This window comes from Podarcis bocagei (assembly GCF_964188305.1).
Source record: "Podarcis bocagei genome assembly, chromosome: Z".
Taxonomy (NCBI): Eukaryota; Metazoa; Chordata; class Lepidosauria; order Squamata; family Lacertidae; genus Podarcis; species Podarcis bocagei.
The window spans coordinates 24,972,646-24,996,757 of record NC_138140.1 but is presented as its reverse complement, the minus strand read 5'-3'; the positions used below and the strand labels follow the sequence as shown (position 1 = coordinate 24,996,757).

Below are 24,112 nucleotides of genomic sequence, written 5' to 3'. Positions count from 1 at the left end.
CTGCTTTGAGACTCCTTCGGGTACTGATAAAGCGGGATATCAAATCCAAACGCTTCTTCTTCTTCTTCTTCTTTCTTTAAGCAGAAGTTGATCAAGTGGAATGAAAACTGAAAACCTCACCGTATCCTGTAGATATATTCTAGATTAAACACCTTACTTTGTTATTCTTTTTAAAAGTACCTGGCCGAGGTGTTCTCGACCAGGCTTCCCCAATCTGGTGTCCTTCAGGCATTCTGGATTCCAACCAGCGTCAGCCCATGCATGAGGCAAGGTGAAGCCATTTGCCTCATGCAGCAGATCTGACCCCCTCTCTGCTTCCCTGTTGCCCCATTCCAAGCCCCACTCATTGCCACCAACAATGTACTCACTGCACCCTTGCCACAAAGTTGGGCCAGCAGTGCAGCTACAGGTGAGGGCACAGGTGCAGTGATGGGACTGGCAGCAACATGGGAGCATTGGCGAGGTCAGACAGAGGGAGGGGACCCAGATCTATGGGGTTGGGGCAGGGGGATTAAGTGTTTTGTCTGCAGCAGCAAAATGTCTCTGACAGCAACTTGCATCAGCCCCAGCCAGACCAGCTGTTTGAGATCTTGGTCCCCCTTACAGTGTAGGGCATTTCTACCAAGGTTGCTAACAGCCTGATCTTATGCATGCCTGCTCAGAAGTACCTATTGAGTCTAATGAGGCTTACCTTCCCACCCACCACTCACCCCAGATAACTGTGTGTAGGATGGGAGCAGGCTAAAACTGCATTTTACAGATCAGTCCCACTAGGGAAAAGGTGAGACCGTGAGATCCTCAGTAGAGCTACCACCATTTCTTAAATGCAGCCAGCTCAGGTGGAGGCAGAAAAAGGAAACATTTGTTTTTCTTTCTTTGGTTTGTTCCCGTTGCCTCCAGTGGGGCAGCCATGGATTGTGGATATTTGTGCCATCTCCCAAAGATGAGAGATGGCATATTCAGTATTCATATTGATGCTTTAATTTTCTTTCATTCTACAGAATTCAATTTGTCATAATATAAAATACGACATATTGCAAAATAAAAGGAAGGAATAAAAATGCAATTTAAAATCATACAGCATCTAGTACACCACATTATGATGTCTGCAATGGGAAGAAAAATCATTAGGTGTTCTGTCAATACTGACAGCAATTTTCAAATGCTTGGGAACCACTACTCTAATGAATGTTACCTTTTTCTTGATTGGCAGGAATAAGAAATGCAATAATAGGTTTGTAGTGTTACTTGTAAAAAACATTATTAATTCTATGGGGGGGGGGACAGAGAGAACATTGTTTACATTTTAAAGCACACACACTCCAAATAGCAAACTACAGAAAAAGGGGAAACAGGTTGAAATAATATCATCATTACAAAATACAGATAATATTTAAGAACTATTAATTAAAAATGCAAAGGACACAACTTTTATAGAGCAATTTTGAAAGCAACCTCAGAACACTCAGCACAATGTACCTTTCTTGTTTTGAATTTATTTAATTCATCTACTTTAGCCATTTATACTCCCACTCTTCAGGATACAAATCCTTCTAAGTTAGCTTACAACAAAACAAAATTGGTTTTAAAAACTAATTCTGCATGTCCATGGCATGGTTTGAATTGTGGAAAAGCTGGCTGTGGGAGGCACTGATTAGCTAGTACCCTTGTCATCACCAACACACCTCACAACCCCCCGGAACAACTTTGCAACTATTATTAAAATGCTTGTACATTTTTTTATAAGGTGATGAATTGATGAACAAAGGCAAACTCAAAGATGGACCAGTGTATAACTAGCTGACTTGTTTGTATGCTCTGTCTTAAAAAAAGGTAAAGTTACCCTGACCGTTAGGTCCAGTTGCAAACAACTCTGGGCTTGCGGCGCTCATCTCACTCTATAGGCCGAGGGAGCCGGTGTTTGTCCACAGACAGCTTCCGGGTCATGTGGCCAGAATGACTAAGCCGCTTCTGGCGAACCAGAGCAGCGCAGGGAAACATCGTTTACCTTCCTACCGGGGCGGTACCCATTTAGCTACTTGCACTTTGACGTGCTTTCGAACTGCTAGGTGGGCAGGAGCTGGGACCAAACAACAGGAGCTCACCCCGTCACGGGGATTCGAACCGCCGACCTTCTGATCAGCAAGCCCTAGGCTCTGTGGTTTAGACTACAGTGCCACCCACGTCCCATACTCTGTCTTAACCCTAAGCAATAATGCCTAGTTCACATGATATTGAGATGAGTGATGAGATATGTTGTTTTGTTAGTTTTAAAAAACAATAGCATATAAAATCACTACCACTAGATGCCACTATTGATCCAAATGCAAGGCCAAAATGTATAATGCATGATTGGATCTCCTGGTGTTTTTATTTTTTTTTATTTTTACTTAACAGCAGTCCTGGCAGGCTCCAAATGTAGATGGAGTAACTGCAGGGAGAAGGGATGCTCAGGCCATTTTCCTGACCTATATTGCCCTAACTTTTTTTTTTAAGCATTTAACCCTGCAGCGGAGTTGGTTGGGGAAACAGGTTCCTGTGTTTCCTCCTTGTCCCCAGGGCTGACAGCAGCTTTGATGGATGAGGACTTAGCCTGGGAAAATGGCACAGGGATTAAGCACTGTTCTCCATCCCAGTGCTGCTGTTTCAGTTGATCTTGGAAGCTCCAACAATTGCTTTGGAGGAAGGGGGGGCAGGAATCCAGGCACTCCAGTCATGGACCTCCTCAGGAAATACTTACCTTGGCCTGCAGCCACTCACTTGGCAGATGGATTGTCAGTTCCTAAGGTTCTTTCTTTTACACTTGGGGGGCCCCTCTAGATGTTTTGAACCAAAGCTCCCCCTAGCCCCAGCCAATTCTGACCATAGGCCATGTTGACCATTGGATGTGCTGGTTGGAGCTGATGTCCAACAACTGTGTGAAGAACTGTCCAGCAGAGCACAGGTGAAAAAGCTCTGTGTTTCTATTGCCACAGGGACCACGGAAGTGAATCTGAAGGGATCTATGATGTAGTTTCAGTCTTGAGATAGACAGCAAAATGCAGAGTCCCAGCTCCTAAGAGTTAGGACACTCACTCTTTCTTCTGTTTCTCATAAGCAGCTAATGAAGTAGTAAGCAACCCTGCAGTTGAATTGGAACTGGAAGGATCAGATTTATTAATTCTGGTGGAATGGAGACTGATTTCACTAGAAAATTAGATTATGGTTTTGATAGATCTTGGAAGTGTGCAGGAACGGGCAACCAAGATGAACAAGGCATTGAAACATCTTGCCTATGAGGAGAATGTTGGGTTTGTTTGTTTTTAGTTTTAAAAAGTGGCAACTAACATGGGGCATGTAGAGGTCTGAAATGCATGTGTTTTTATGTTGTGATTTTATATTGTAAACCACCCTGAGACCTGTGGGTATAGAACAGTGTACTACTACTACTACTACTTACTACTACTACTACTACTACTAATAATAATAATAATAATAATAATAATAATGTCATCCCCCCAACCCAAACTCCATATGCAAACATGGGGCCATCAGTCAATTGGGACCTGTACAGCTTTGTTCAGTGAACCTGGGAGATCAAGGTTCACTCAGCCATGAAACTCACAGGGTGACCTTGGGCCAGACACCATCTCTTAGCCTAGCCTACCTCACAGGGTTGTTGTGATGATGAAATGGGGGCGGGGAGAACTGTGTACACCACCTCGAGCTCCTTTGAAGATTAAGGTGATGTGTAAATATAATAAATAAAATAAACTTTGGGCCTAAATATTTTTAGGATTGACTCTTCCTATAGTCTGCCAGCCAGTGAGATCTACTGGGGAGGCTCAGCTGTGATCCCACCAGTAAGTATAGCCTGAGGGTAGGGAGCAATGACCTGATACAAGGCCTTTTCTGTTGTGGCACCCAGTTTGTGGATCTCCCTGCCTCTAGAAATGCAGTAAGTGCCTTTGTTTGTTTTTTAAGTTCCTTTGATATTGAGCTTTCGTTGTCAGCATAAGATAAATAAGCTTTTATTATTTAGTTATTTATTATTTCATTTCTATCCCACCATTTCTCTAAGGATCTCAGTGTGGCACCCATGATTTATCTGTCCTCAACCCCAGTTTTATGTTCACAGAAATCCTGTGAGGTAGGTCAGGCTGAGAGGAAGTGACTGGCCCAAGGTCACCCAGTGAACGGCTGAGTGGGGATTTGAACCCACGTCTTAGTTCAAGATTCTAACTACTATACGACACTGACTCCTAATGCCAGGAACTGCAAAATTGGTTTCGTATTTGTTGCTGTATTCTGATTGTGTATTATATTACAGTGGGACCTCTAGTTACGAACTTAATTCATTCCGGAGGTCCGTTCTTAACCTGAAACTGTTCTTACCTAGAGGCGTGCTTTCGCTAATGGGGCCTCTTGTTGCTGCTGTGCCACTGGCACACGATTTCCGTTCTCATCCTGGGGCAAAGTTCTCAACTTGAGGGAACTCTTCCAGGTTAGCGGAGTTTGTAACCTGAAGCGTTTGTAACCTGAGGCGTTTGTAACTTGTGGTACCCCTGTATTGGGTTTTAATGTGTTGTTATTTTAATATTGCATTAATAGCATTGTATTTTCTAGTTTTTATCTGCACTGTATAAACTGTTTTGTGTGGGGTTTTTAATATATATATATATATATATATATATATATATATATATATATATATATATATATAAAAACAGCAGGCTTGAAATGCAATGTGATGAAATAGATAGACAGGTTCAAAAGAGAAAGAAGTCACAGCTGCTCCTTCAACCACACACAATTCACTGATGGTGTTTGCTGCCACAAGATATAATAATGGCTGCTCCCAGAGCTGGCCCAAGACATTTTGCCGCCTAAGACAAAGGACAAAATGTTCAAAAGGTAATTGGACTAAGAGCTGACTCAAACCTCAATGCTGGCAATAGGACAGCAGCATTCCTGAAGCACACCTGCGGGGGGCTACCCTGCACATCCACTTCTGGCAGCTGTGCGAGGGCCATTGCCACACCTACCTGATGTCCCCTCTAACCTGGTGGAAGTGAAACCAGGATGTGCAAGGCAGAGAGAGCATCCAGCTCACCTGCTCCTCACCAGAGTTCCAGGGGGCTTGTTGCTTTTCCTTTTCAATTCAACTTACAAATACATGCTGTTTGGGAAATACAGTGGTGCCTCGCAAGACGAAATTAATTCGTTCTGCGAGTTTTTTCGTCTTGCGAATTTTTCGTCTTGCGAAGCACGGTCCGTCGCAACTGCATCTCTTCAAGCGGTTTTAAGAAAAAGGAAACAAACTTGCAAGACGTTTTTGTCTTGTGAAGCAAGCCCATAGGGAAATTCGTCTTGCGAAGCAACTCAAAAACCGAAAAACTTTCGTCTTGCGAGTTTTTCGTCTTCCGAGGCATTCGTCTTGCGAGGTACCACTGTAATGGCTCACCATGTGAGGGGTAAATAGCCTTTTAAGTCTGGCACAAATGCATGCACAGGCCCCAGCAGCCAGTTTTCAGAAATATAAGGAAAGTCAATAGGATGAAAAGGAAGGGGGAGTATGGGCCTCTAAGAAAATAAAGAGAACATTTGTGTTCAAGTCTCGCTGCTCTGTTGTAGCTGTTTTCCAAGCAGACTTTCAGTCTCCTCACATATAAGTTGGCAACATGAACAGCCAGGTGGAAGTTTAGGGGCAAGGACCTGTTTGTTACAGTCATCTTTTAAGCACTTCAGACCAAGGTGGGTTTTGTTTGGAAGATGCATTTTAGGCCACATTTGCACCATATTGTTAAAACAGTGACAGCTTCCTCCAAAGAATTCTGGGGGTTGTAGTGTGTCAAAGGTGCTGAGCATTCTTAGGAGGCCTCTTTCACCCTCACGGAACTACAATTCCCAGAGTTCCCTGTGAAGAGGAATTGATTGTTAAACCTCTCTGGGAACTGTAGCTCTGGGAAGGGAATAGGGATCTCCTAGTACATGGGTAGGCAAACTAAGGCCTGGGGCCAGATCTGGCCCAATCACCTTCGAAATCTGGCCCACGGACGGTCCGGGAATCAGTGAGTAGAATGTGCCCTTTTTATTTAAAATGTATCTCTGGGTTATTTGTGGGGCCTGCCTGGTGTTTTTACATGAGTAGAATGTGTGCTTTTATTTAAAATGCATCTCTGGGTTATTTGTGGGGCATAGGAATTCGTTCATTTTTTCTCCTTCTAAATATAGTCTGGCCCCCCATAAAGTCTGAGGAACAGTGAACCGGCTCCCTGCTGAAAAAGTTTGCTGACCCCTGACCTAATATCTCTCAGCACTCTTCACAAACAATACTTCTCAGGCTCTTTTGAGAGAAAGCTATGAATGTTTAAAATGGTATCATAGTGCTTTAATTGTATAGCCTTATTTAGCCATTTGCAAGGCACCCACATCTCTCAGTGAGAGGGGATTGACACCTTCTTGAAGCTGGGAGATAAGCTATTGCCCATAATACTTTGCTCCTCCTTCCTCGCTAGATGGGTTCTGAAGAGGTGATGTGATTCTGTTGATGACAGAGGACTAGCTTACGGTAACTGGGCAGTCTTGTGAGGCAGGTAGATATGAGTCAAGATGATTCTATGAAGCTTCTATGTTCAGAGGCAGTGTACCACAATATTGACTGCTGGGGAGTAGCGTTAGGAGTGGAATTTTGCCCTCAGACTCCTGCTTGTGGGCTCCTTGAATGGCATCTGATCTGCCACCATGTGAAGCACAATGCTTGGCAAGATGAATCTTTACAGTGGTACCTCGGGTTAAGTACTTAATTTGTTCCGGAGGTCTGTTCTTAACCTGAAACTGTTCTTAACCTGAAGCACCACTTTAGCTAATGGGGCCTCCCGCTGCCGCTGTGCCGCCGGAGCACGATTTCTGTTCTCATCCTGAAGCAAAGTTCTTAACCTGAAGCACTATTTCTGGGTTAGCGGAGTCTGTAACCTGATGTAACCTGAGGTACCACTGTATAGCCTGTTTAGGGAAGCTTTTAATGTTTGATCTTTTATTATATTTTTAATATCCTCTTGGAAGCCACCCAGAGTGGCTGGGGAGGCCTGGCCAGATAGGTGGATAATAAATTATTCATTTTTGATATTTTTATTATTACTATTATTATTAGGTCTGACCCAGAAGGGCTCTTCTTTGATTCTTACTAGGATTCAAAACTAGACACTTTCCCAACATGCTAGTTTTGTGGGTACAGGGGGATTAAAATAAAATAAAATAAAATAAAATAAAATAGTGGTACTATCTAAAAACAGGCTTACAGACTCATCTGTTGTATTTGAGAATTGGGCCTCAGACTATGTTCAGTTTGGGCACCAAATGCCCCTTTGAGAGCATTCTGGATATTTGGAAACACCGAAGTCTAGAAACAGGTCTGCATTATTTATAAATCCAAAATCAAATTATAATGTCAAGGGCTGTGAACTCTATTAACCAGCCATCTATTAAGCAGTGTGCAGGTCTCTTAAGGGAGATGCTGGAAAGCTCTGTGGCCCTGTGCAGTTAAAATTAAGCTGGAGAAACAATTAGAAAGGATATTGTGGAGAGCAAGAGTTGGTTGCCTCAGTAATAGAGTGGATGCTAAATTAGCTGGTGGTTGTGCTGCCTGTGTGTGCACGCGCGCGCGCGCACACACACACACACACATTTTATCTCCCATTTTTTCCTCCAAGGAGCTTGTGGTACAGTACAGGGTTCTCCCCCTCTATGAATCTGCACAACAACTCTGTGATGTTGTTTAGGCTGAGAGGCAGTGACTGACCCAAGGTCACTCAGTGAGCTTCATGGCCGAGGGGGGATTTGAACCTTGGTCTCCCAGATCCTAGTCCAAACTCTAACTACTATGCTACACTGTCCCCCTCCGAGGTGGTCTGCAACCAGCCTGCTTCACAAAGGTAATGGAGACAAGCAGCACATGGGAGAAGGACCAAATGAAGATATTTACTGTGCATCAGAAGGCGAGATGGTTGTATTGAATCCTCCAAATCTATGTGGATATGAGATGGTGGAGATGCCTTCTTACCCATAAGCATCTGCTTCGCACTTCACAGAGGTTGCCTTAAACCAGGAGTGGGGAACTCTTTTCAACACAAGATCCACATTTCCTCCTGGCTAGGTTTCCAGGGGTCACATGCCAGTGTGCCACAGGCAAAAGTGAGGAGAGCCACAAATGTGAGCATTTTTCTGTGTACAGTAGTATGCAAGTTTCTTCACATACCCACCCCATCATACACCCCATCCTACTTATTCCAACGAGGCAACAACATTGGTAAGTCAATAAGAAGTGTTGCCTGGGGAGAAGGGGTGTGGCTGTGGAGCGGTCGCAAGGGTAAGATAAAGAGGTCTGAGGTGCCACATTGGGCCCCTGAGCCTGAGGTTACACACACACACACACACACACACACACACACACACACACACACCCCTCATCTTAAAACAGTCAAATAAGTACAGTGTTACACTCACAAATGTTTCTATCTGTAACAGACTGAAAAACAGGAGTGTGTTCTGATCTGTGTGGATGTTTCACTCAACATAAACCCTGACTCTTGCTTCGCTTGGAAAAATGACTTTTGCTTTTGTCTTGACTTGTGGAAAAAATTCTGTGTCAAAGCTCAAGAGACTCCAAGCAAAAAACAAACAAACCCTGAAATGCTACAATATTTAACAATCGTGTGTGTGTGTGTGTGTGTGTGTGTGTGTGTGTGTGTGTGGAGGGGTGTTTATAACTCAGCTTGCTATGGAAAATTAGAAACAACACTTATTTTTGATCCGCAAAGAAACTTCAGCTGCAACCTTAAATGCTCTAACAAGGAGATATGCCCCATTGAGCACAGTAAGGGCTTACTTCTAAGAAAACATGCTTTGGCCTATGCTATGACAATGTTTGCTGATGTTTGTGCATTTGAAGCAAAAGTGTGCCCCCCACCTTCCTCAGCCTATGGACTCTTGAGTATTATTATTATCATCATCATTATAATTACTATCATTATTATTAAAATGTATATCCTACCCTTCCTCCCAAAGGAGCCCAGAGCAGCAAACACACGAATGATAAAACAATTGCCAATTCTACTGTAAAAGTAAGGGGCTCTGAGGGAGCCCTCCCCAACCTAGTGTCCTTCAAAGGTTCTGGGTTCCATCAGCCCCAGCCAGCCAGGCCAGAGGCCAGGAATTGTGGGAATTTAACTCCCGACTAAGGGCTCCTCCAGAATTGGGTGTGTGTTTTTCTGCCGGTGTAGTCTGCAACATGTCATTGATTCAACAGTGCATTTGCGGTGGATTCAAACTGGGCTGTTCACAAATCATTCTGCTTTACTAGTTGTTCTGCAAAGTTTCCGCAATGTTACTGCATTATTGCCATTGAGAGAGGCAGTCTTGGTACTGTACAAAAGCAAGAGTTCAGACAAACAAACAAGCCAGAACACTTGTGACATAAATTACAAGATTTCAGCAGGAAGCTTTGTGACATGCGCAGATTAGAAATGGAGCAGCATGCCTATCCCAGAACATTTGCAGGCACAAGCAGTATTGAAAACAGGGTTGCATACTACACCCTGAGAGCATCATAAGCACAAATCATCGTGAATATAGTATGAAAAGGGTGTCTGGAGGGGCTGAACATCTGGAGGGCACCAGGCTGTGGAAAGCCGGTGTGACCATTGTTTACCGAAGTGTACAATGAGATTAAAGGAGGTAGTCATTGGCTCCTAGTCATCTCGCCTGAGTATACTGACTGAGACCCCAAAAGCTGTGTCTTCCATTATGCTTTTGACACCACCACCAACTAATCCCACCCTTTCACTGCACTGAGCTAAGCAACCATCCAGAATGTAATGCCTTTTGGGTTGACCTGGGATGGATTTGAACTGACAACCCAAGGGGAATGTAATTTGTTGATACTTGAATGGGCACCAAAAAGATAACAATTTTTAAAGCAATCAGAAACCACCAGCTGGATGCAGTGCTAACAGCTGCCCATGCTTATTTGTTCCTGTAAGTTTCATGATCAGGGGCTTTTTCTCTTGATCACTTACTATTCTCCCTCTTGGGTCTGAAAAAAGTCAGATCTCTAGCAAAGGATTAAAAAAAGAAAGATGGTTTGCATGGAAAATAAGCATGAACAATTTTCCATGGATTTTCAGCTGATGAATAATTGGCTTTGATTTGGGAAGTTTAATAAGCCGCCTAGAGGCTGAAGCCATACCAGGCTCAATGAAAACTAGCTAGGAAGGTATTGCAAAAAGCGGCAATAAAACCAGAAAACTATCTGCCCCTTCTCCTACCTCCAGAACCAGCCTCGATCATTTTCTTCACCCTGATCTGTTTCTTAGAACTCTAGCTGCCAACTAAGAATGGATGAATTGCAGTTCTCTAAGTTTCTCGTTCTTCTGGTCTTAAATTCAGTTCTCCACGTTTCTACAGCAATTGGCAATTATTCTAAACAAGAATCCTCATGAAAATTCATTAGCGTTTTAGTGCCATTTTCTCCCAGTAAATACATTTTTGTATGTAGTTTTCACTAATTACGCACTTTGCAAGTCATTATGCTAACAATGGTTTTTTTGGTAGTTTCACTAACAAGCATTTTTCTAAAATAAAAAAATTCCTTCCTGTAGCACCTTAAAGACCAACTAAGTTAGTTCTTGGTATAAGCTTTCGTGTGCATGCACACTTCTTCAGATACCCTTTCCCCTATGTCAGGGGTTCAGGAGCAGAGACGCAGAGAAGGGAGGAGACAGAGAGCGAGGGGGAGGAATACGAAGGGAAGATGAGTGGGGATGACGAACCGAGATCGCCGAGCTTATCCAGTGAGTCTGAGGATTCCCAGAAGGGAGCGCCAGCGGTCAGAGCAAGGGGGGAAAACAGGGGGACACCCCAGGAAGAAGGGTCCAGAGAGGAATCAGAGAGCAGCAGTTGGAGATCGGGACCCACGTACCCAGCCGGGAGCAGCGGGGAGAAAGGGGACCAGATATCGGGTTCCGGAGGCTTTCAGAAGGAGGGAGGGCATCAGTCAGGAGTAGTCACGCCCACCTCGGGGAGCGACGAAACGATCAAGAGGAAGGTTGAGAGTTGGGCGCGCGCGCCAAGTTCAAATGTAGCGGAAGCTGGCGCAGTAAGCAGCCCAGAGAGTGAGCCAGGTCCCAAAGCCCGCCGCAAGGAGGCGGAAGGGTCAGGGGGGTCCGCGTCAGAAGAGAGTAGGAAAGAAGAGACCCCGGGGGGCAGAAGGACCCAGAGACGGAAGGAAAGGCGCAGGAGGTGGAGCAAGGCTAGGGTATTAAGCTGGTGTGCTAGAGGCGGAGACTCAGACGGGTCTTCGCCGGTCTGACCTAGAAGAAGTAGGGCTGCACGTTGCAGTTTGGAAATGGAACCTGTAATCCAATAAAGACTCTTTTAACCTGAACGCTGGCTAACGTGGTCCTATGTGAGCTGGGACTGAGTGCCAGCCCTGACAGTAAGACCCGTCCCATTAAAGCTTCGGACACCTGATACCTCGCAGCGGAGGCAGAAGCAGCGAGAGGAGGAAATTGGTGTTTGGGAGCAAGCTCACAACGGTTGGCAGAGATGACGGAAGCAGAGAAAATTTCAGCGCTGCAACAGGCAGTGACCCAATTGAACGCGGAGGTACAGGCATCCAAGAAAAGGGAGGAGGATGCGGCAGCCGCCTACAGAGATCTCCACGCCAGGTTTGAAGCATTGGTTAAGCATGGGCAGCCAGGACCCAGACCGGAGGGGGTTGGGTTGGCACGGAGAGCAGGAGGGCTTGTGGCTCACTTCGATGGGAATTTACAACAGTACCCCAATTTTCGAGCAGACGTAATGTGCGCACTGCAACTGCTGGCGAAAGACTTTAGGGATGAGGAAGAGAAAGTGGGGTTTATACTATCCCATTTGCATGGGGATGCTAAAGCGTGGCTACGCAATTTGTGGAGGGATAAAGATCCGGCGCTTCAGAATGCAGATGCCTTTATCAAAGCGATGGATGCGTGCTTTTTATCTACCATTGACATGGATCTTGCCCGACGGGAGATTCATGGACTGAAACAAGGGAGGGCGAGCGTACGCCAGTATCACGCCCGCTTTTTTGCGCTGGTCAGTGCCTTGGAATGGGACCGGGATTCGCCCCCAGTCAGAGACCTATTCTGGGAGGGTTTGAGCAGTGCTGTTAAAGACGAAATTGCGAGGGGGGAGAGGCCCCGGAGCACGCAGGAGGTGGTCCAAAGGGCGCTGACTGTGGGGGTGAGGCTGGAAGAACGTCCGTGGTGCAGAGATGAAGGACGGGGAGGGCGCGAAGCAGCGAGAAGTTTCTCTTTCGTTCCCAGGGAAGCTGCGCGTGCGCAATCCACACCTCCGCCAGGAGGGGGAGTGGAACCTATGGAGGTGGGAGGCGCCCGGGCTCAGTCAGCTACCAGAGCCCCTGCACCGGCGGCAGTCAAGACTAAACCTCCTAGAGGGACCAGGAAGTGTTATATATGCGACAGCTCTCAACACTTGGCGAAAGAGTGTCCCCAGAGGAGCTCCAAGCACACTGCAGCCTCCGCAACGGTGAAAGCGGCCACGCAACACAGCGAACACCAGCAGGGAAACGACGATGTCTGGCTGGAGACAGAGGCACTGGGGCCCAGCCAGACGCATCACTGAAGCAGTCCCCAGCGATCTTGCAACCCACGGACCCCCTCCCACCCAAACCAGTAGTGCAACTCACAGCATCTCTCCAGCTGCCCGATGGCGTCACTATCGAAGTGCCGCTTTCTGTGGATTCTGGAAGCAACGCAGACTTTATAGCACAGGATTTTGTGGAGCAGCACGCTATACAGCTATTACCGGCCACTCTGCCCCTGCAAGTCGTCACGGTGGATGGCAGGGAGTTGCTGGGGGGGCAGGTGGTGAAGCAAACGCTGCCAATGGTGATGCGCCTTGGCAACCACAGGGAAGTCATCAGTTTTAACGTCACCCGACTGTCGGACACACCCATTGTGTTGGGCATGAGTTGGCTGGACAGGCACAGTCCGACACTGGCTTGGTACCAGCGACAGCTGATCTTCGGCTCCTCTTACTGCGCAGAACACTGCATCCTGACCGGCCAGGAGGGAGAGGAGGAGGAATCACAACTGCAGTTGGGAACGTTGCAAGCAGTCCCCCACAAATACGCAGACTTTCTGGAGGTCTTCTGCGAGAAGGAGGCAGACAAGTTACCACCGCACAGGCAATATGACTGCAAGATTGACCTCCTACCAGGGGCGACGCTACCGAAGGGGAAGCTGTATTCCATGTCTGAGGATGAACTACAGGAACTCAAACAGTTCATAGATCACAATTTGGAGCGCGGTTTCATCCGGGAGTCCAGAGCAGTAGGGGGCAGTCCTGTTTTCTTTGTGAAGAAGAAGGACACGCCCCAAAAAAGGCTGGTGGTGGATTTTCGCCTCTTGAACAAGATGACCAAGCCCTCTGATTTCCCCATGCCCAGGATTGACGACCTACTGGCGACGGTACGCAAGGGACGCGTGTTTACCAAGTTGGACCTGCGAGGGGCGTACAATCTCATCCGCATGAGGGAGGGCGATGAGTGGAAGACAGCCATGTTCACGCCTCTGGGCACCTACGAGTACAGAGTGATGCCGTTTGGATTGCAAAACGGTTCTCACTGTTTTCAAGCTTTCATGCATCATGTGTTGGCGGGACTCCTCTACAAGAAGTGCGTCTGCTTTCTGGATGACATCCTGATATTCTCCGAGTCGCAGCAAGCGCATGACCAAGACGTTCGGGAGGTGCTGGAGAGGTTGCAGCAGCATAGACTGTACGCCAAACTGGAGAAGTGCCAGTTCGACACGACGGAGGTGGATTTCTTGGGTTACAAGTTGTCGGACAAGGGGCTAGCCATGGACAGCGCCAAGGTTCGGGCGGTGTTGGATTGGAAGAGCCCGCACAACCGGAAGGAGGTCCAGCGGTTTGTCGGCTTCGCCAACTTCTATCGCAAGTTTATCAAAGGGTTCGCGATGCAGACGGCGGCTATTACGGACACGCTAAGCTCCAAGAAAAAGAAATTCATCTGGACGGAGCAGGCGGAGCAGTCCTTTCAGGCACTCAAGCGTCTCTTCGCGTCGGAAGAGCAACTGCTGCATATCGACCCCAGCAGACCGATGCGGGTAGAGACGGACGCGTCCGATAGAGCAGTGGGAGCTGTCCTGCTGCAGAGGGACCCACAGGGGGTCTGGAGGCCGGGAGCGTTCTACTCCAGAAAGCTCAGCAAGTCGGAGCAGAACTACATCATCTGGGACAGGGAGTTGCTTGCCATTCATGCAGCCTTCAAGGCGTGGAGACACTTCCTGATCGGCGCCAAGCACACGGTGCAGGTCTGCACGGACCACAAGAATCTGGAGCACTGGCGCACGGCGAAGTTCCTGAACCAGAGGCAGATACGTTGGGCGGAGTTCTTTGCTGACTTCGATTTCCGAATAGAGTACGTCCCAGGCAACACCAACATCATGGCGGATGCACTGTCCCGAAAACCGCAATACCTCGAAGAGGCGACGCCAGCGGCAGCCATGCACATCTTCGCGCCAACAGCGTGGGCGTGCGCTTCAGCCACAGTAGACCTGGATGCGGTGCGGCGGGCGTTGCAGGACGACTCATTCGCGCAGGCGAAGATGGCCGAGGTGCACAAGGGCACGGCGAAGAGCGACGAGTTCCAGATACGGGACGGCTTGCTCTTACGTAAAGGGGCCATCTACGTGCCGGGAGATGAACTTCGCGCCAAGGTACTGCAGCAGTTGCACGACGCACCCACGGCCGGGCACTTTGGCACGGAAAAAACGGTGGAATTAGTCGCAAGGGACTTTTGGTGGCCCAGACTGAGAGGGGAAGTCGCGGACTACGTCGCGAGGTGCGACACCTGCCAGAGGGCCAAGCCGGTGCACAAACCACCGGCGGGACTGCTGGAACCGCTGCAAACGCCGTTTGAACCGTGGGAGAGGGTGGCCCTGGACTTTGTCACGGATCTACCCAGCTCGAGAGGCAAGACAGCTGTACTAGTGGTGGTGGACTTGTTCACCAAGATGGCACACTTCATACCGTGTGCGAAGGTGGCCACGGCAGAACAAACAGCCAAACTGTTCATAGATCACGTGTTCAAAGTGCACGGGCTGCCGCGGTCTATACTGTCCGACCGCGGTCGCCAGTTCATCTCGAATTTCTGGCAGAAGCTGATGGGCTTCCTGAACGTCAAGATCAACCTGACATCAGCGAGACACCCACAGACCAACGGGCAAGCGGAGAGGGTCAATGCCATCATGCAGCAGTACCTGAGATGCTATGCCAATCAACAGCCGGCGACGTGGGTGGATTACCTGCTGCTCGCCGAGTTCGCCTACAACAACACGAAGCACGTGTCCACAGGGGTGACGCCGTTCTTCGCCAACAATGGGAGGAATCCCAGAACCTTCCCGGGACTGGACAGAGTGGGGGAAGGGGAACCGCAGACGGCGGACGCTTTCGCGTCTGAGTTGCAGGAGGTCCACGATCAACTCCGACGGCAGCTGGAGCTAGCGAAGCACGCATACAAGGTGCAAGCGGACAAGCACAGGCGGGTTGGCGAAGAGATCCGAGTGGGAGACTGGGTCTGGTTGGCAGCCCACGCAGTGCCGACCAGATCGTTAGCCAAAAAGAAGTTGGGGCACAAGCAACTCGGTCCATACCAAGTCGAAGCGCAGATCAACCCAGTAGCTTTCAGGCTGGTGCTACCGGAGGGTTCCAGGATGCATCCGGTGTTCCACAGGTCGGTGCTCACTCCCTACAGGACACCTCACAGGTTCCAGGAACCAGGAACAGCACCGAGTCCGTCTCAGGAGCGGACGGAGGCGGGAAGATTGCCACAGCAGGACCCCATCAACGAAGTCACGGAGATTTTGGACTCCAGATGGGGGGAAGACGGAGTGGAATACCTCCTAGCCAGAGAGGGCACCCGGGCTAGTGCTAATAGCTGGGTGCCAGACTACGCTTTGGAGGAACTCCTGCTCAAGGACGAGTTTCATGCCCTTTTCCCACACAGACCCATGCCAGCAGGCTTCTTCGACGACTGGTTGTTCACGCCCACACTTTCCTCCAGCACGTTCCATGGCTTCGACTCGGACGGGGAGCCCGCACAGCGCGCACGTTCCCCAGAGGGGTCACCGGAGGGTTCGGCGTCCGACACCTCGTATTGGTGGGACGATCGGCCAGAGGAGCAGTGGCGCCGGAGGTGGCTGGGGATGCCAGGTCCAGCGACCGACGCAGAGACTGACATGGACGTGTGCGGGGAGGATCTCGGTTTCGAGCACGGCGGCACTGAAATGGAGGCGGAGCAGCTCAACGTTGACGAACGCGAGGAGGAAGACTCGGAGGTCTTCAGTTGGCGGCCAGCGACGAGGAGCGAACTGTATCCGGCATTCACTCCTGTGATAATGGAGCACCCAGCAACCACCCTTGAAAGTGGGGAGGGGGGAAGGGGGGGCTTCGAGGGGGGGATGGATGTCAGGGGTTCAGGAGCAGAGACGCAGAGAAGGGAGGAGACAGAGAGCGAGGGGGAGGAATACGAAGGGAAGATGAGTGGGGATGACGAACCGAGATCGCCGAGCTTATCCAGTGAGTCCGAGGATTCCCAGAAGGGAGCGCCAGCGGTCAGAGCAAGGGGGGAAAACAGGGGGACACCCCAGGAAGAAGGGTCCAGAGAGGAATCAGAGAGCAGCAGTTGGAGATCGGGACCCACGTACCCAGCCGGGAGCAGCGGGGAGAAAGGGGACCAGATATCGGGTTCCGGAGGCTTTCAGAAGGAGGGAGGGCATCAGTCAGGAGTAGTCACGCCCACCTCGGGGAGCGACGAAACGATCAAGAGGAAGGTTGAGAGTTGGGCGCGCGCGCCAAGTTCAAATGTAGCGGAAGCTGGCGCAGTAAGCAGCCCAGAGAGTGAGCCAGGTCCCAAAGCCCGCCGCAAGGAGGCGGAAGGGTCAGGGGGGTCCGCGTCAGAAGAGAGTAGGAAAGAAGAGACCCCGGGGGGCAGAAGGACCCAGAGACGGAAGGAAAGGCGCAGGAGGTGGAGCAAGGCTAGGGTATTAAGCTGGTGTGCTAGAGGCGGAGACTCAGACGGGTCTTCGCCGGTCTGACCTAGAAGAAGTAGGGCTGCACGTTGCAGTTTGGAAATGGAACCTGTAATCCAATAAAGACTCTTTTAACCTGAACGCTGGCTAACGTGGTCCTATGTGAGCTGGGACTGAGTGGCAGCCCTGACACCCTAGTATATGTACTTTTTGTACAGATTGTTTGTGTGGGGAGCTCCATTGCAGAATGCAGAGAAGCACACATTTCAAAGGATTGTTGTGCTTTGGAATAGTAAGAGCCTGCTAGAGCAAGCCAATGGCCCATCTGCTCTCACAGTGGCTGACTGGATGCCTGTGGGAATCCTGCAAGCAGGACCTGAGCACAAGAGCACTCATCTTGCTTTTGGTTTCCAGCTATTGGTATTCAGAAGCATTATTGCTTCCAACTCAGGAGACAGAGCACAGCCACCCAGCCATCGTGGCTAGTACCCATTGATAGTCTCCGCCTCCATGAAGTTACCTAGTCCTCTTTTAAAGCTATCCAAGTTGTTGGCCATCTCTGCCATCACTGGGAGTGAGAACTTTCTTTTATTTGTCCTAAATTCTGCAACTTCATTGGATGTCCATGAGTTCTAGTGTTATAAAGGAAGGAGAAAAACCTTTGTCCACTTTTTCTATCCCATGTATAGTTTTATAAACTAGCACAGGGGTAGGCAACCTAAGGCCTGGGGGCCAGATCCAGCCCAATCGCCTTCTCAATCCAGCCCGCAGATGGTCCGGGAATCAGCGTGTTTTTACATGAGTAGAATGTGTGCTTTTATTTAAAATGCATCTCTAGGTTATTTGTGGGGCATAGGAATTTGTTCATTCCCCCCAAAAAAATATAGTCCAGCCCACCACATGGTCTGAAGGACGGTGGACCGGCCCATGGTCGAAAAAGGTTGCTGATCCCTGAACTAGCATGTCACCTGTTACTTACTTTTTGAGTATAGAGAAAAGTCCAAACGCTGCAACCTTTCCTCATAAGAGAGTTTATATGCCCTTGATAATTTTGTTTCTGAAAGTGCACGTCAGGCCATTTCTCATTTCTCTAGAATCTCAGGGAAGATTCTGAAGCAGATCATTAAGCAAACAGTCTGTGAGCACCTAGAAAGGAATGCTGTGATCACCAATAGTCAGCATGGATTTCTGAAAAATAAGTCATTTCAGACTAACCTGATCTCGTTTTTTGACAGAATTACAAGCCTGGTAGATGAAGGGAACACAGTGGATGTAGCCTACCTTGATTTCAGCAAGGCATTTGACAAGGTGCCCCATGATATTCTTGTAAAGAAGCTGGTAAAATGCGGTCTTGACTATGCTACCACTCAGTGGATTTGTAACTGGCTGACTGACCGAACCCAAAGGGTGCTCATCAATGGTTCCTCTTCATCCTGGAGAAGAGTGACTAGTGGGGTGCCACAGGGTTCTGTCTTGGGCCCGGTCTTATTCAACATCTTTATCAACGACTTGGATGATGGACTCAAGGGCATCCTGATCAAATCTGCAGATGACACCAAACTGGGAGGGGTGGCTAACACCCCAGAGGACAGGATCACACTTCAAAACGACCTTGACAGATTAGAGAACTGGGCAAAAACAAACAAGATGAATTTTAACAGGGAGAAATGTAAAGTATTGCACTTGGGCAAAAAAAATGAGAGGCACAAATACAAGATGGGTGACACCTGGCTTGAGAGCAGTACATGTGAAAAGGATCTAGGAGTCTTGGTTGACCACAAACTTGACATGAGCCAACAGTGTGACGCGGCAGCTAAAAAAGCCAATGCAATTCTGGGCTGCATCAATAGGAGTATAGCATCTAGATCAAGGGAAGTAATAGTGCCACTGTATTCTGCTCTGGTCAGACCTCACCTGGAGTACTGTGTCCAGTTCTGGGCACCACAATTCAAGAAGGACACTGACAAACTGGAACGTGTCCAGAGGAGGGCAACCAAAATGGTCAAAGGCCTGGAAACGATGCCTTATGAGGAACGGCTAAGGGAGCTGGGCATGTTTAGCCTGGAGAAGAGGAGGTTAAGGGGTGATATGATAGCCATGTTCAAATATATAAAAGGATGTCACATAGAGGAGGGAGAAAGGTTGTTTTCTGCTGCTCCAGAGAAGCGGACACGGAGCAATGGATCCAAACTACAAGAAAGAAGATTTCACCTAAACATTAGGAAGAACTTCCTGACAGTAAGAGCTGTTTGACAGTGGAATTTGCTGCCAAGGAGTGTGGTGGAGTCTCCTTCTTTGGAGGTCTTTAAGCAGAGGCTTGACAACCATATGTCAGGAGTGCTCTGATGGTGTTTCCTGCTTGGCAGGGGGTTGGACTCGATGGCCCTTGTGGTCTCTTCCAACTCTATAATTCTATGATTCATTAAATACAAGCAGAATCAAATTCCTCCTCCATACTTAACTGGCAACAGAGGAAAGTGTTGTGCTCTCTTTTTCACCTTGTCTTTTCAGATTCAAAAATCTCAGCCTTATAGAAGATCCTGTGATTTGACACATTTTGGTTCCAAGAGGCTCAAAAAACCTTTGGGAGAACTTTTTCCTTAAATGAATGTTGAGGTTCAGCCATCCCTTGTGATGACTGCATTGAGTCTGATAGTATGACAAGCCTAGAGCCTCAGGAAGGATCTGTGCTGTGGTGTAGCAGGCAGGAGAAAGGATGAAGTGCTTCCCCTTACTTCACCGCAGGGATGCTGAGATCATTTTGGGTGCCATTTGCCAATCCTCTGCACATCAAATTTTAAAAAAATCATATTTCCCCCCCTAAGGAGGAAACTACCAAAGAAGCTAAGCAGAGGAAGAGGTAGGTTACATTAGTGTGCATGGCTAAAGCTTAAAACTGTTGACCAACCAAAATGTCACAGAATAGTGAGACTGGATGGAAAACAAAGTGGGGGAGATTGTGTGAAAGAAGATGCTCACTTTCATTGAAGCCTGCCACAGCACTCCAGTTTTCTTGGGTCCTGTGCTGTGATGAGGAGAGGGAGATGCAGCCTGGTTGGAGTAGATCCCTTTCTTTTACACCTTTTCTGCCACCAAGTGAAATAGTCGTTGTCTTTCACCAATCGGCCTAAAATTCCCTGTGTCTCCCCCAAGAACACTTCCAGGTATCTTAGCGTGTGGCACTAGACATGGGGCAGCCTATTAAAGGAGACCATTCAAGTTATTTTCCCCAGTAGTGATGTATGGAAGTGAGAGCTGGACCATAAAGAAAGCTGATCACCGAAGGATCGATGCTTTCGAATTATGGTGCTAGAGGAGTCCCATGGACTGCAATAAGATCAAACCTATCCATTCTTAAGGAAATCAGCCCTGAGTGCTCACTGGATGGACAGATCGCGAAGCTGAGGCTCCAATACTTTGGCCACCTCATGAGAAGAGAAGACTCCCTGGAAAAGACCCTGATGTTGGGAAAGATGGAGGGCACAAGGAGAAGGGGACGACAGAGGGCGAGATGGTTGGACAGTGTTCTCGAAGCTACAAACACGAGTTTGACCAAACTGTGGGAGGCAGTGGAAGATAGGAGTGCCTGGCGTGCTCTGGTCCATGGGGTCATGAAGAGTCGGACACGACTAAACGACTAAACAACAACAACAACACAAGACTTCCAGGTTGGTGCCTCCGGTAATGGTGGAATTTCTCTGATCGGGAAGAATTTGCTCCGTGGGAATTTGGGTCTGGCCGCCACGGCAAAGGCGGAGACCTGCAAAAATCACAGGTGGGAGAAGCCTGTGAGCGTGGGATTCGGCGGGCACCCTTTGCGCCTCCCCTACTCATGGGGAAACCCAGTTTCGGGGGTCCGGAGCGACGTGGGGTGAGCAGCGCGGTGCTTCGAATCATCTGCTTCTTCCACGGAGTGAAGCCGCATAACTGTTGCCGGAGAGCACTGACTTTTTCCTGTGGACAATTTGACTTCAAAGTAATTACCCGTGAGTAGAGCTGAAGCGGGAGAATTGGATTTTTAAGCGTTCAATTTGGTATCGAAACGGGGAAGTTCAATACAGGAAGTCTGCCTTCCCCCTTTTGTAAATAGGCTGAAGCAATGAGGCTGCAAGCTGAAGTCTTGGAAAGCCTTTTGTAAAAGACTAAATTTCCATCGGTAAAGAACATTAACCCCCCCCTTGGAGGCAGGAGAAGAGGGGGGGGGGAGTTGTGGAGTGAGAATGCCTGTAGGAGAGAGTGAAGAGAGCTAAAATACCGCCGCTCTGACCCTGGAAACGGGCTGCTAGTAGGACTGATGTCTTTTGGAACGTTCATTGACAGCGTTTAGAACGTTCATTGCCAGTTAGCTAAATAAGAGAAATACATTGTTTCTACGGTCTCCGGCTGCTTTTAAAAAGGAGTAAAAGTAACTGAAAACTGAAACTAACTTTGGATTGTTTGAACTGTGTTTAAAAGAGGGCATTACTAACTAATATAAATAGAAACTGTTTCCCCCTAGTGGAAGCCTTTGAAACTGGTTGCTTTATAAGAGCTGGGCTAGGGGAATTTCCAGCTGCAAGATAAAAAACTGTGAGACTCTGGGACTGACCTTGAATCTTTTAAGCGCTATGGCAAATGGAAAGGAAAAAATAGACCAGTCAACTGCTGAAAAAACATTAAGGTCTGGGAGGACTTGGCAGCAACCCAGGAGAGGCTCAACATCAGGCCCCCCTGCTTCTTCTGCTGCTGCCTCTGCACCAGTACACTCAAAACCAAGAGGAATGTCGACAGAAGAGACCTTAGCGGTTGCATTAGATAAGATAAATGATTCACTGGAACAGCTTAACAAGAAAATAGACGCGATAAATGCAAAAGTGGATGTTGCAACTACTAAAATCGACTTAAATACAGAAAGTATAAATAATACCAATACAGAAACCATCCAGAAATTGATACAGGAATCTACTTTGATACGGCAAACTGCAGAGGAAGCCAGGGAGAAAGCCGTTGCTGCTGAATGTAAAGTAACACAACTGGAGAGAGAGTCCCAGCCCTACAGAGGCAACTTGATGAACATAAGTTGACGCTTGCTATGATTGAACTTAAAGAAATACAGACGAATCTGAGGATTAGAGTTCACCTTTAGTGGACATGCCCAAGGATTAAGACATTCTGGGAGATGATTTATAACGAAATGAAAAAGGTATTTAAATATACCCTCCTGAAGAAACCAGAGGCCTTTCTCCTGGGCATGTTCGGCCAATTGGTGTTAAAGAAGGATAGAACTTTTTTTACGTATGCAACAACAGCAGCAAGAATACTCATCACGAAGTATTGGAAGACACAAGATTTACCCACCCGGGAAGAATGGCAGATGAAGTTGATGGACTATATGGAACTGGCGGAAATGACTGGCAGAAATCCGAGACCAGGGAGAAGAGTCGGTGGAAGAAGACTGGAAAAAGTTTAAAGACTATTTACAGAAATACTGTAAAATTAATGAATGTTAGAAGAATGTTGGAATGAAGTTATATGGCTTTAGTAGAAATGTTATAAGGAATTAAGTATAAATAGATTAATAGAATATTAAAGGAAAAAATAAGGTTAAAATGTGTTAAGATAATTATAGGATAGAAAACAGAGGAAGATGGAAAGGAATTGCTGAAACAATTAACAGAAGTGGAATACAAAAAGGGAGGTGTGAGGAGGTCGTTGAAATAAGTGAATGAAAGATAAGATACTGAAATTGTTTGATGTGTTTTAAATTGTTTTTGTTTTGTTTTGTTAGTTTAATGTGTTAGTGTTATGTAGTGTTTGTGTATTGTATTGTATTGTTCTTTTTTGTGTGTGTAGTGTTTAAATTGTTGGAAAAGTAATAAATATTTTTTAAAAAATAAACAACAACAACAACATGCAAGTTATATGAAAACAATAACAAAAGTTTAGTAAAAGACTTCGGTGGTTTTAAGGTAATTGTTGGGGAATAGGTTTAACATAGGAATAGCTGTAAATATGCATAGCTTTCCTTCCATTTGGAGCAGAAGAGCATATAAACAAAGAGTTAAAAGCAAATCTACTTTCCCTCCAGCCTAAAACATTCCCTATCAACATATGACAGCCAGGCAGTTCTTAAGATGTTAGAATGGTGCCCTTTAGCAGGGTTTCTTCCTTTGTCTCTTGAGATCATGCCTTGATCTCTTCATCCTTTGTTCTGGTTCTCCAATATACCTTCTGGCTACAAGCCTTCCAGTCCACCAGTTCAAGTACTAAAGTCTTTTGCCAACTATATACAGCCTATTTTTCAATGCTATTTTTCAATGAATCTACTACCTTGCAATTTGATCCCAGGGTGGGTCAGGTTTAACAAGTCCATGCCATAATCCCCAAACAAATTTACATGCAAAATTTGAATGTTTATATAACAGCAGAATCTATAAAAGGATCGTATATTTCCTTTACAAAGCCGAAATGTCTGTTTCCCCCTCTTCTCTTGTTTCCTCAAATCCAAGATCCTGGCTTAACTGGGTTCTGGTCAAGCTGCTTGATTCTCCCATTCTGCAACCCATTTTGCAGAGTTCTGCAAAAATTCTGTACTACTAAGATACAAATTGTGTATCTTAGTAGTACAGTGAAGCACATTCCTTACATTTGCAGCACAAAAGTGTACTTTTAGAGTATTTTGGAATAAGAACTGCTTCCGTCTGCCTTTCACTTCAGAAAGAAAAAAAGGCGAGTTGAAGACAGAGATGATAGAGGCATATGAAATTAAGCATGATACAGAGAAAGTGGGTAAGAGAAGTTTTTCTTCCACTCATTATATTAGAACCCAGAGTCATCCATTGAAGCTGCAAATGTTCCAAGATTCAGGACAGACAAAAGAAAGTACTTATTCATACAACACAAAGTTACACATTTGAATTTTCTACCACAATATGAAATGATGGCCTTAAAAATGGATTATACAAATTAATGGAGGATATAGGAATTAATTTATTTGCATGTTGACTTATTTAAACAATCTATATCCCATCCTTTGTCAAAAC

General features: G+C 47.1%; 2 long non-coding RNA genes across 2 annotated transcripts; one reads left to right on the top strand and one right to left on the bottom strand.

Moving 5' to 3' along the window:
- Nucleotides 1-4,658: 4,658 nt before the first annotated feature.
- Nucleotides 4,659-6,940, bottom strand: LOC308578814. The gene is made up of 3 exons (XR_014004134.1): nt 6,311-6,940; nt 5,444-5,983; nt 4,659-5,181 (listed from the first exon to the last, which is right to left on the bottom strand). It is a non-coding gene; the product is annotated as an uncharacterized lncRNA (long non-coding RNA).
- On the top strand, nt 5,955-8,585 carry LOC308578833. Its single transcript, XR_014004154.1, has 2 exons — nt 5,955-6,050; nt 8,506-8,585. It is a non-coding gene; the product is annotated as an uncharacterized lncRNA (long non-coding RNA).
- The last annotated feature ends 15,527 nt before the right edge of the window (nt 8,586-24,112 follow it).